The sequence below is a fragment of the Papaver somniferum genome, chromosome 6 (assembly GCF_003573695.1).
Source record: "Papaver somniferum cultivar HN1 chromosome 6, ASM357369v1, whole genome shotgun sequence".
In the NCBI taxonomy this organism is placed as follows: Eukaryota; Viridiplantae; Streptophyta; class Magnoliopsida; order Ranunculales; family Papaveraceae; genus Papaver; species Papaver somniferum.
Genome location: NC_039363.1, coordinates 2091376 through 2105094, shown reverse-complemented (window position 1 = coordinate 2105094; position 13719 = coordinate 2091376). Strand labels below are relative to the sequence as shown.

Sequence of the window (13719 nt, the reverse complement as noted above, 5' to 3'; positions counted from 1 at the left end):
GCTTTAATTCTTTTTCTTTAATTATCTTTTCTTAAAAATTGTATTATCCTTTTACATTTAACAAGTTTAACATAGTACATAAGTTTTGCAAAATACCTTACATACATAATATAAATATACAAATTGAAATTAAAGATACCAAAATTTCACCGAGAATCATCTCCGAGTTAAAGTTATCTCAATCATAGTCGAGACAAGCCGAAGTCTTGACTTCGTTATTCGTAACCCGTATGTAGGGCTGAACATGGTTTCGGTTTTCCGACGGAACCAGACCGAACCAAACCGATGAGGAAGAAACCGAACCAAATCATTTACTAATGGATTGGTTACCGTATAAAAATTGAAAACCGACATTACTGGTTTGGTTTTGGTTTGACCTAAAAACCGAACCAAAACCAATGGAAAACCAATAAGTATATGTCGTTGAATAAAAATCATTAATCTACCTATCCATCTCACACTTTAAATATGGAATTTGGTGCTTGCAGAACTTGGAGTTCAGGTATTTTGAATCTATAATGTTTATGTTTTGAAGTATGCTTATTAACTTGAGTTATGAACTACGCTTGTATGTTAATTACATTCAGCAGTCGGTTTTCCATTAACCCAATGGAACAAGCCGTAACCGGGTAAAACCATTTAGAAACCGATCCAATGTTTAACGGATTGGTTTGGTTTAGATTTTTAGAAACCAAACCAAAATCGACCATAAACAACCACACGTATATGTGTAATCACGATTTACAGCCTATATAAAAAACCTAAACCTACAACATGTGCAACTCTCTAATGAATAAAAGTTATTCGTTTTATGTTTTTTCAAATTTGAATATTGTGACAACCCTATTTTTCGTTTTTTGTTATTGCCAATAAAATTTAGAAATTGTTAACCTAATCTTCTAATTAGAAATTGTGGGCTCATATGTATGACATATGACCCATTAATGAATAGAGATCTTCAATTTAGTCAACTGCTTGGGACTCAAGTAACCACTCTTGTGACTCAAGTAATGCGAGTCTTGATAACCACCAAAAAAAGAAAAAAGAAAAAAAATTCTCGGAACCAACAGTGACATGTTGGGTTAAAGTCATGTCCATATAAGAGCTCAACTGTGTCATCGTACCTAGTGTCATCGTGGACTCTCCTAGTCTCGGTTAGGACTGCACAACGGGTAGGGTGGGTAGGATATGACCTATACCCGTCACCCTACCTGTTTATTGGCGGTTAAGAAAATCTTTACCCGCCACCCTACCCGCCAAAAAATGGATAGGGTAGGATACGATTAAAAAACTGGCGGGTAGGGTAGGGTTGGCGGGTATGGGTAGGATATGTGCACTCCTAGATAGGGTGGGTAGGATATGGCCTATACCCGCCACCCTACCCGTTTACTGGCGGTTAAGAAAATCTTTACCCGCCACCCTACCCGCCAAATAGTGGATAGGGTAGGATACGGTTAAAAAACTGACGGGTAGGGTAGGGTTGGCGGATATGGGTAGGGTATGTGCACCCCTAGTCTCGGTCATAGCCTCCTTGGGACGCGGGGAAAAAAAACAGCTTGGCTAAGTCCTACGCTTTAGATATCTAACGGTTAGATTGGGCATCCACGTCAGTTAGAGTAACCTCCTAAGTTCTATGGGATGACAAATCTAGCAGCTAGATTACAAGACCACGTCAACAGGGCCACCATCTAGCGCTGGACGATTTAGCGTTGAGCGCTGTTTGGTTTAGCGTTTTAAATCTCAGCCGTTAGAATAGAAAATTTTCTCTCAGTGCTGAATGGTTTAGCGTTTTGGTTATTTTTTGAGTGCTCAACGATTTAGCTTTTGAAACTAGCTACTAGTTGAACTGCGAGCAAATGATAGGAGAGAGAAATAGCAGGTCCAGGTGTTAATTTTTTTTCACATTTATTTTTTGATATGCAATACTTTTAGCCCATAGCCACCCTTACCATTTTACTTTCACCCTTTTTTTATTTTTCTTTTATGGTTAAAATGTGAATCGAAATTATTTTTCACCACCCCAACACACCTTTTTGACTCGGTCTGGCATGTAAAGTCACCGACCGGCCCTTTCGTGTGGGGATCTCATCATTTTGTTTCCTGTTCTCTACTCCTGAGTCCTGACTAGAACGGCGATCGGTGGTGCTGGATGGAATTAAGCTCCATCTTCTTTCAATCTTGACTGGTTAGGTTGGTTTATCATCTCTCTATCTCTTTTGCATGAAACCCTAGTTTTAAGATTTTTCAATTTTAAACACGGATTAGATCTGGTTTTAGTTTTGAATCTACTCTTTGGTTATCGAAGTTTAATTAGTATGATTTTGTTGGTGTAATTGAACTTGGAATTTGATTTCAGACAATAATGTATTCATTGGATCCACCATAGACACAGATTTGATACATTTTTGTGCTAAATCAAATTCCTATAATGTTAGAGATTTGATAGTGGACATTGTTTCGAATAATGCTTCCTATAATGTTGATTTCCTTTCATTATTTTGTTATGATTTTTGAGCATTTAGTCCTTCAGGAAATGAGACAAGAGTTGGATTGAAGTTATGTTGAAATGTCGCTATAAGGTTTCATATGAAAGGGAAAACAAGAAACGGTTTGGGTTGTTAAGATTTGATTGCCTGATTTGAAAATAAATGTCAACATTTGTTGAGATGATCTTCAAATTTCAGTTGTTTTGGCAAAGTAAAAATGAGCTTTCCGTGATGTTAGAGAACGTCTATCGTTCTGAGTAAATACTTTTATGTTTCAGATATAGAATTCTTCATGCCTTCTCATAATTTGTTCATTTAATAGGTTGTTCCAGAATTATGCATAGATTCTGCAAGTATGGAAGGTTGGCATGATGGGTTTCTGATATCAGGTGGTACGTAGTTTCATTTATTATTGAGTGCTAAATTCTGATTCCAATTTTGAATTTTTGGTTATTGTGATAAGTAAACATAATGGAGGTCCACTTGCGGAACTCACATACTACCCTCAGAATAATAACCATATTATTCATGTTATGTTAATGATATATATATATATATAAATATGATTATGAATCTTAAGTCTAAGGGTTTTCTTATTATAAAGTACATAAGCCCGTGGGTAGAGTAGTAATTGCAATGAAATAACAGAATTACATGTAAGCTACATTAGTGCTCAGTTCTTACTAAATCCTTGTTCTACGAAGAGTCACTTAATGTTTATGAACGAGTTAACATATAGAAGCTGGAGGAGGCCCTTCTAAGCGGATGTAGTCGTACATAATTCCAAAGAAGGGGCTGCCGTTTCTTGGCTGAGTCAGAAATATGATGTTGTCTCCTTCAATGAGTCTAGAGCCTGTAACATCCACATTGAACAGCCAATGTAATCCATGAATTCCATGTCTTGCGATTGAGTTGTCCTTCCCTATTAGCCCACTTGTGAAATGAGGTGGATTGGCTTTTTCGTCGTTGACTCGCACCTTATAAATCCAATTGCAACATAAATATTAATTGTCACATGCAGAACATAGTATAAATAATATGGGTAATGGATAACCAGAATAATTGAAAAACAAAGCTTTTGTTCTGCCGTTGACGTTTCGTACTTGTAATTCGGCGTATGTTGCAGATGCAATTGCTAATCGAAGCTTATAGGTTCCTGATTTGTCCACGTTGTCGAGCTTAAATATAATCTTCCATGTGGTGCTTTCATATACCTTTTCTTCTTTTTTCCTGTAATGCAAACACAGACAAAGATTTAGATTATCTTTCAGAGTCATCAGTTCGAATCTGAATATTATCAGTTTGAATCTAATATTTATGTAGTAATGAATGCATCATACCTAGTAACTTGTGCGTAAAACCAATCTTTTCGGTAGTCGCTGACACCAACTGTGTATTCAAGATCTTTATCAGGGTATAACTCTGCATACCTCTCCCACAATCCATACTGTCGAAACCTGTCCATAGAAGTTAAGGATTTAATATTCTAAGAATGTTGCTCTGCGTTTAACTTGCCTTTTTTGTATTTAATTGAATATATATGAGAATTTTTGTTATGCATTTTGATGAAAACTACCTGTATTTGGCTGACATAAACGATGTGGAATCTTTTATTAACCAGCATGTATATAATTATGACATAAAACGGTTAAACAACTTATTTGGACTGACATAAACAATATCTGGAATCTTTTATTAACCAGCAACAATTAAACAGCTTACCTGTCGGGGAGATTGACGAAAAGTTTATTGATGTACTTAGGATTAGGATCTGGAACATAAAATTCAGCAGCAGAACGGTCAGGAATACCGATCTCCCATAAGGTAGGACCATTTCGTGGAGGCTCATATACAAGATCACCCAGGTCGATATCACATCCTGATTTTACATAGTAATACTAGTTAACAACTTAGGTAGTTGTTTATAGGTTGTAATTTATCAAACCAGAGAATGAAAAGATCGAAAATATATGTATTAAAGACCTGGTGTGATGGTTATATCAATATCACATTTATAATCTCCAATAACCCCAGGAACCCAGGCATAAAGATTATAATCTCCATTTCGAATGTCAAACACCGAGAAATACCCATCCTCGTCAGTTCTTGTCCAGAATTGGTAGCCCTGAAGTTGAAGTAAGCAGATATTAGCATAGCATGCGTAAATAGGATAATTTTCTTAAAGTTAAAAGACTTTGATAGATTACCTTGCATTCTGTTTGCCATGATCCAGCAGCCCCTCGTGGAGCTAACCCCACATATGCTGAGATGGCGGATGTGGGATCTTCATCAACATACCTATTAGATATTTGTCAAATTTTAATGGAATCTATATGCCTCAGAATACTATAGTGGTTCAACTGCGAATCTGAAACTGGTTTCCTTATAGCGTAACAGTTAATAACATGTTTTGTTATACCTGTCATGGATTAGTAACCTGCCACTAACATTTCCCCGTTGATCAGAAGAAGGAAAGTCCTCTGAAGCTGGGAAATTATATGGCCAACTCTGTACTTCAATCAACATCTACAAAACACGTAAGATGCATGATTATTTTTTTTCGACATAATTTATGTTAGCTTAGAACATTAAACAAAAAGGGAAACAAGTTGGACTATAAATAATTAGATACCTGTTCTTTGGCGTCTTGCCAAAGTGAGAGCGGATCTTCATCGTCAAACGCTGAATTGAGGTATAGATAAAAACAGGCCCAAAGACTTTTTTCCATGGCTCTCCATCTTGAATTCTTGGGTTTAGAGCATCCCCTGTGTAATGTGCACTCTGGAACATCTGAACTTGAATGAAGTTGATTCAGATACTTACTACATTTATTCAATCAGTGGCAAAGCAAGGGAAAACCAGTCCAAGGTTGGATTAGGCTAAGGCAGTCAGGCATTTCTGTTCCTTTTTCTGATCCAAGACGGGTTTGGACTTTATTAAGCCTTTTAAACGCTGGGTACAATTGGGTGCAGTCACAGTGATGTGTTACCCTGACTATCAGAATGTAATGTTTATTTTGTTGCAGTACTTAGTTCTATGTGCGATTTTGAATTATCAAATTCCTGATCATATCTTCAGGCTGATTCTGCCAGCTTTTTTACAGCCATTGTTTCGCATTAACTTCGTTTGGATGTTTGTAATTATGTTTCAAGCAGATTATTTTTACATATTGTTCTATGGACACAATACTTGTAGAATACATTGTTATTTTTGTTGATGAATCCTTCATGCTTATAAAGTCTATCAATTTATTCTAAATTGTGTTTACTTTTATGTAGACTACAAACTGTACAGTAGTTGAGACTTACCGCGAGAGTCGTGGGTCCAACATGGGAAGAAAGGTTCTGCTTTACAGGTCCGCCAGTTCGGAACTCATCACTTGGTGTGATTTGCCAGAAGCCAACAGGTGGACTAGAGCATATCCAACCATGGACCTTGTTATCCTTATTATCGAACGAGTACTGGTACTTATCATCAACCTGCTCAATGTAGAATAATGGGATATACTCATTATATTTATGTTACCATTGTCAGGCTTATGAATTACACAAACTTGGATGTGCATAGTACACGTGTTTTTCTGTCGATAGATTAGGGTGAGCAGTATAAGTACCTCCCCTTTCAGGTCAGGGTTGATAGGATTAACCAAAAGAACAGCTTCTGGATAAGCCAGTGGTTGACCACGACCAGGCGCACGGTCATCTGGTATGGGCATGACCCTCTGCCTGTTATCTGCAATAGCCATGTAGTGAAACCTGTACATAGTAACCCCCATTGTGAATAAGATTTGAGCTTTTCATGCGAGTAATCGATTTACTGAAGGTTAGCTCTTGAGTCACCCTGAATCTGATTCCCAGTTTGTAGTTAAAGTATGAAAAGTATGCTTAAGAGTACTCACTTGTCCTTTCTGAGTGTAAAGGCGATTCTGGTTTCAGCTAGACTGAAAGCAGGCCAAGTATCCATATGCTCATAAATTGCATAAGAGTAGAAACCAGAACAACCTCTCAGCATAACAAACCTGAGAGACAGGAGTAGCTGATTATAATCAACTGAGTATGGCAAGCTAGGGTTTCATAATCAGTTTAAGATGGGAAGAAGATATAGACCTTTTGTCTATGTTTAGTGGAACATATTCTGTTTTGGATGCATCCCATGTCCTTTTGAATGATAACTCTACCTGTTCCCCGTCTTCCTGTATTACCTCAAAACTTGTTCCCTTTATTCTGCAAATTTTTGTCAGAAGAGGATGATATAATGCAATGAGAAGATCATTCTTGTAGTTAAAGAAAGATAGAAGGATCCTTTAATTGTAAGAGAGGAAACTTACACATCAAATCCTCCTTTACCTCCAGGTCCACCCCAAACGAGATCCCAATACCTACAGACAGTTTATTGCCAATAGAGAATATCAATTAGTTTGCTGTATTAGAATGAATTTGGTTATGTTGCCCAACTAAATTAAAGTAAAAGGTGTTCAAGCATATGGAATGATTCTAAACCAACATACATACCCTCTATTAACTTCTTCATTTTGAGTTTCAAGTAAGTTATCGACACCATTGTATCGTACTCCTGTAACAATTCCTTCAGGATTCGATAGGGTAACTTGTAGAATTCCATTATCCAACACCACCTGCAAAACTCATGATTCAGCTAAATATGACATTATGAGAATTCGATATGAAAATGAAATATCCTTTGGAATATGTACATGCTTATCTTGTTGGTTCAGCTGAACGCATATAGGTGACATTGCTTCTTCTTGCTTTCTTTTAGTATCGAAAAATCTTTAGAAATTCTCTGCTAATACTGCAAGAGTGCGCAGAACTGCATACATAATAACTATTCAAGTACAAATTTCTATCTATACGTTCATATCTGAATTGCTATAATTGATATTGAATTTTCAAGGAAAAGATTTCTGCTTACTTAAATTAGAAATCAGCTATCTATTGATGAGTTGTTATATTTGGGTGTGAAGTAGTTATCTTTACTTAGCAATTACCTAATTTAATGCACTAGCCTTAGCTTTTGGGAGAGATGTATTGCCTTGCAAGATTTTGTTAGATGTGGATTTGGATGTTCATGGACCACGCACTTCCTTTTCTTTTCTTTTTCAGGGTTTTGAGATTTATTTACCAACTCTGTAACCTCTTAAAATTTATAGGTGTGTTTTTCTTTGATAGTCAAAGGTGTTTTGTTAGACTCTTCAAGAAACAAGTGGTAACCGTGGTATAACTCATAGGAGGCTCTTAGCTGACACAAAACAATGGGGGTCGTAGTGTTTACTTTAGATATGTAGTTTCGTATGACCTCCCCATTGTTTTGATGAAGTTTCCAAAATATAACCTGCTCATTGTTTGATTAGTCGGACTTATACTTGTGCCTGACAATTTATCTTGACTCGAGTCAGATTAGTCAGCTAAACCAAAAAAAATTCTCTAGAAACTTCTATGCTTTCAATATGTGTTTCCGTATCCATTTTTCAGTATGTGTTTCCTTATCTATTTACCTCCACTGTAACTAACTGTTCTTTTATCTCTTTCTTTATCTTATTTTTGATGTCCAGGCAACTTGGTTAAAGTCTCAACATAACAATTTATCGTCTTTAATTTGATGAAGACTCCAAAGCCAAAAGGATCCTGATGTAGCTTTCCGCGAATATCATACACCCAACAAAGAAGAAAATAGCTGTGGTTTATTGCTCTAACCGGCCAAATCTGATTCCCTTGAGTGAAAAAAACAAACATGTCAGAACATAACTGTTTGTCCAGACATATTTTCTGACTCGTAAGATGCTGCAGAATGATGACATAACTTTTCCAGGAAGCTGGTATCAAGGTTGGTGAAATAGGTTTAAGAACAGAGTTACGTAACCAAAACATGAAAATTTTATAATCTCTAGTCACGTCGGATTCTTTACTTGTCCATCCTGTTGTAAGTTGTAACACATTCTGGACCTAATCAGTATTGGCATATTAGTTTGAATTTCAGCCTATCTTTATGAAACCTTTAAACATGCCTTAACCTTTTTTTTTGGATGATCCAACTTAAAAGCCATTAGACTTGTCATTCCATACTTGGTACAGATAAGATTCCCATTAGATTTGCTCTTATCCCCCTACCCTGAATAAAAATGGCCAAGCAGCAACTAAGACAACTACAGGCCCAAAAACCTTTCATCTTATTGGTGTTGAACCAGTTAAGAATTAAACAATTTCATCATACTCACAATTAATTTGGATACCGTGACATCCATAAAGATTTCTGTGACACTTATAATTATTCGAAATTGTTAAAACCTGTCTGCATGACGGTTTATGCATCCGCATGACGTGTTATGCATGCTGTTTTTCAGGGATAACTCGTTATGCATCCTAATTTTTCAGGGGTATAATTGGCAACGCAACTTGGATATAACATATCTAAAAGTCCGCGCCTTGGAATTTTACAAATTTTATATCGTTGGAAATCTTTTTAAGAGAGCTATGCAACGAGTACAAACAAGAATATAATTTTTTTTTTTCATGAAAAAATCGGAGGTGATCATCGTTTTAGGGAAAATTTTCGAAAACTAACTGCATATTCATTATGCAGCCTCCAAAAAAAGATACATAGCACATTATGCAGACGCATAACGAATTATGCAACCATTTTTTCGACTACATAACAAATTATGCCTCTACATAACAAAGTTATACATCAATAACAAGTTATGTAGCCATTGTATTAGTGTGTAACTACATAAAAAATAGATGCATAATGCATTATGCAACCATATTTTCGGATGCATAATAGGTTATGCATCCATTTTCAGGACTGCAAATATTATTGTAGGTGCATGACAAGTTATGCAGTCTTCTTTATTGTTAGTTTCAATACTAACAAATAAGTTGATGCATAATGTGTTATGCGACCATTTTCTGGACTGCATAACAAGTTATAATTTAACTTTTGTGGATGCATAACAGGTTATGCATCCATTTTCGTAGCTGCATTACATGTTATACAAACGTTTTTTCGAATGCATGACAGGTTATACAGTCATAAACCAAACAACGTATGCATAACATCATCATCATCTTGTTTCCTGTTTCAATATCTCCCGTACAAACCAAGCATCATAAACACCTTTCCCATTTCTCTACAACCAATAACATTTTTCACCTTCTTGTAGTCTGAATTCCATACAAAACTTAATTTGAATCCAAGTACAAAAAATCCGTGAATTTAGTTGATGACAAACTAAATTCAAACCATCTCATACTCTGGATCATCTTTTTTAACCTACATCAGTTCCATAAAAACCCAAATCTTATGAAACCCAGATTTCAATTACAAACTCAGGTCTTATGAAATCCTGATTTCTAATCTCAATCTTCAGAAACAGATCTTTTCTATTGTCCACGGTTTCAATCAATATCACCCATTTACTCGATCATCATCTTCTCGATCTCCATCTCCATCTCTGATTTCACTTGTCAATCTCTCTGCATAATGATTTTTGATCGAAATCGGTTTAACGATTGATCGAACAGAAACCTCCTTGATTAAAAGAGAAATGACGAAGAATAAAAGAAGTAATGAAATAAAAACGAGGAACAAATAAGCGAAGAAACAATTTTATAAATTTTGGGTGTGGGAGAAATTTTCACCGAGGAAATGGGTGCGCGCCTGAAGTTTTTTGTCGGTGGGTTTCACAGTGGGAGAAATCTGAAAAATGGGCGTGACTGTAGTTTTCACTATTTATTTCCCAATTCTAACACACAGGATCATGTTATACGTTTCATTTAGACTTAGTCTAATGGGTATCCAACATTCCAGTTTTTGGATGGATCCACGTCAACAAAAACCAATGCCCGGCTGTAGTGGGGATCCAACATTCCGCCTCGATACGCTATTTAAAATGGCGTGTTATCGATATCACCAAATACATCATTCCTAATGGCGTATTGACTGTATTGACCGGCCAATACGCCATCTCAAATGGCGTGATAGAAACTCAGTAGAAAGTCGCAGAACACTACCACCTTCTTCTCTTTTCTTCTTTTCTCTTTTCTTCTTCTACCAAAACCGAAAACCCTCATTTTGCAAATATGGTTTGACGATGGATTCGTGATTTTTGGAGGCTAATATTTTAAGGGTTTATTCTAGTTGCCGTGGAGAATCTTTTGGTGGTATTTTGGGAGATTTTCATCAACATACCAAGACTAGGTATGAAATCTAAGTTTTGATTGTTTTTGTTGATTTTGTGTTTTTGATTTTTGTCAAAAACGTTAGATTTTGATCCTAACGAATGTAGAAACTTCATATTGTTGTCTTGGAGCAGTAGGACAATGTTTGAATTAATTTGAAATTTTTTAATATGAATTTAGGTTTTTTAGGGTTATGGGTATTTGGGTTCATTTAGGTGCAACATAAATTGATTGATTGATTCATTTATATGTTTGATTGTAGCTGAATGATTTAATTGTGTTTTGGCATGGTTCATGTATTTGAAATTAGTAATTTGATAAACATGTGAGCAGTTTTTTTTTTAGGAATTTTGTAATGTGTTTGAGGATTAACTCATGTATTTATTTAAGTTTATGTGGAGATGATTCTATGTGTGACATTGATGTTGTTAATTATACAATTTCGCAATAGGTTTTGTTATGAGCATTGTGCATACCTTAACGTGATGTGAATTTGATTGGCTTGTTGAATTCATATGTTGGTTGTGCATAGATTAATTTATGTGTATGTTTCTTTGTTATTCACATGTTGATTGTGCTTCCGTTATTGTTTGGTTTATTAGATAATGGAGCATATCGATTTTTCTAGGTTTGAGAAGTTATCAGAATTATCCGAAGGTAACGGACGGATACAACATAAATGTGAAAAGTTGGGTAAGAGAAATTTTAAATTTAGGAGTAGTTGGACTGAGGTAAATGAATTTTACAAAATAGTGATTAATGACAACCCTCAAGCATTGCTCCTTCTTCAGATGTGTGGTTTTTCTTATGTATTTCAATTTGATTTTAAGTATGCGGATAATGGATTAGTTGAAGCTCTATGTGAGAGGTGGTGGAAGAAGACTAAAACGTTTCACTTTCGTGAGTTTGAGATTGGTTTGACTCCTCTAGATTTCTTCCGGTTGACTGGTATTCCAATCGGAGGAGGTAAGCCAATCACAGAATTACCTAACGAAACACCCACGCCACAAGAATACGAAGCTATGGATGATAAGTATTTCTGGGGTGTGTTAGATAATTTAGATTTAAAAAAAAGTCAGAATAAGAAGAGTGGAGATTATGACTCAAAGTCATGTAACATACGTCTTTCTCACTTGGCTAATTACATTTCTAGTAGGAAACCTCTGGTTGGAAACACCCACATTGCCGAAGAATTGGTTAGAATGTTCTTGCTTTGGTGTATTGGTTCTTTTATGGTTCTTTTATGTTTGCCGACATGAGCAGTAGAGTAGATAAATGATGGTGTTTATTGTTGGATAATTTGGTTGATGTTGGGTCTTATGATTGGGGTACTCCCACTTTGGGTAATTTGTATAAACATCTTGATGATTGGAGTTCGTGCAAACATAAAGGTATGAGTGTGATATGGATGATCTTAGAATTCTGGTATTATTTTTATTTCCGTAATAGTCAGCCAATTCTGAAGGATAACTTAAGAGACGATGTACTTGATCCACACCCTGCTATTAGTATGTTTCGTGAATCGAACCTAGAGGACTTGGGACAACGTGATATTCACAAACACTCTCTGACCAACTCACGTGCCCAAATATACATGAGGATGGAAGATGCGGTAATTTAGGTCCCCTGGTTCAAGGATAGTATACACCAACAGTCTGTAGAATTCCAAACGGCACTTGAGATGTCTTAGAGAAGATATGTTTTCAAAGATGTTATTAAGGGACCTAGAGTTTTGGATTATTTGTCCGAAAGATGTATAAGGAAGGTGGTGAGGGCTATAGTTATCCCATGCAACCCCTAGTTTGGATATGGTATCCGATAAGATGGAGCTTGAGATTGGTAGCCACTATCATTATGTCTCGGAAAAAGTATATTCCCGATTTTTGGAAAAGTCATAGCTGGGAGCTCTTAGGACAAAAACAACTCACATAAATACACATGATGATATCGGAGTGGCGCATATCGGAGTACCCCGGAGTTTGATGCCCCAATACCCACCTCCTACAATAGCTTCCCATAGATACACATACGATACCGCCGGAGAGTCTATGGCACAAACTACCTAACGTACAGTGGGACGTTCCTTTCTACAGAGAAACGTCTGAAGATCTAGTTCTAGTCCCCAGGAAACCACCAAACCCCTACGATTTTTCTAGTATCAAGGCCTCGGTGGTTAGTCCTCTAATATTTTATTTTTATTTTAATTTGAATATTCTATATTGTTAATAGTATGTTAATAAAATAATTTTAAATTTTTTGGACAGAGTTTTTCCGGTTTGCGGCGAAGACTTTCTGGTGCCTCCAATCTACCAGACAGACAGTGTACGATGAGTCTCGTCGTCGAGCACAATATAACACACCCACAAAAAATCGTAGTTCCGAAACATCTGATGGCCTCTGCAATGCAAGACAGGAAGAAAAAACATTTGGTAGCACTTATAACACATGTGTATCATTGCAGGAAACACAACATCGTCGTAAGCGTCAAGATGGAGACCTCTCTACATCGAATGCTTATTATGTACCGTATGCTATCGGAAGTAATGTTCCCATAGATCCACACATGTCGATGGCGCATGGCTCGCTAATATATAGTGATTTACCAAACTCAAGTAAATTCTTAGGCCTCAGCTTAGGTGGGAGTTTGCAGGGTAGTGTTCATGGTAGTGTTTATAGAGGTGAAGATAGTGTTGATATGGATGTGGTGCCAGAAAGTCAGTTTTTCCCTCCTTCTAGTTAAACTATTAAAATGGTGTTGATTAGCTAGGGGTCTAGTATATGTTTGTTATTTTGTTCTTGTTCGTTATTTGGAGTTTATATTAATATTAAGTTGGAATCGGTGTTATTCATATTACGTTTTATTGATACGTCATTGATAGACACATTTTTGTATCGAAATTGTCCTCAATGTATCTATTGTTAGTACTCGATTCTGTATTTACTATGGTGTTTTATGTTTTTGTAGATGTTTTTGGAAAAATAAGCTCTTGCGGCGAAATTGGCTCGAAAAGTAGTGTTTCGCACCACAGGACAAGTGT

At 36.3% G+C, this 13719-nt stretch overlaps 1 long non-coding RNA gene and 1 pseudogene across 1 annotated transcript; one reads left to right on the top strand and one right to left on the bottom strand.

The window, feature by feature from the left end:
- The first annotated feature begins 2021 nt into the window (after positions 1-2021).
- Positions 2022-8492, top strand: LOC113286653. The gene is made up of 4 exons (XR_003329394.1): positions 2022-2190; positions 2809-2878; positions 5765-5950; positions 8056-8492. It is a non-coding gene; the product is annotated as an uncharacterized LOC113286653 (long non-coding RNA).
- LOC113286652 lies at positions 3017-7728 on the bottom strand (annotated as a pseudogene).
- Positions 8493-13719: the final 5227 nt, after the last annotated feature.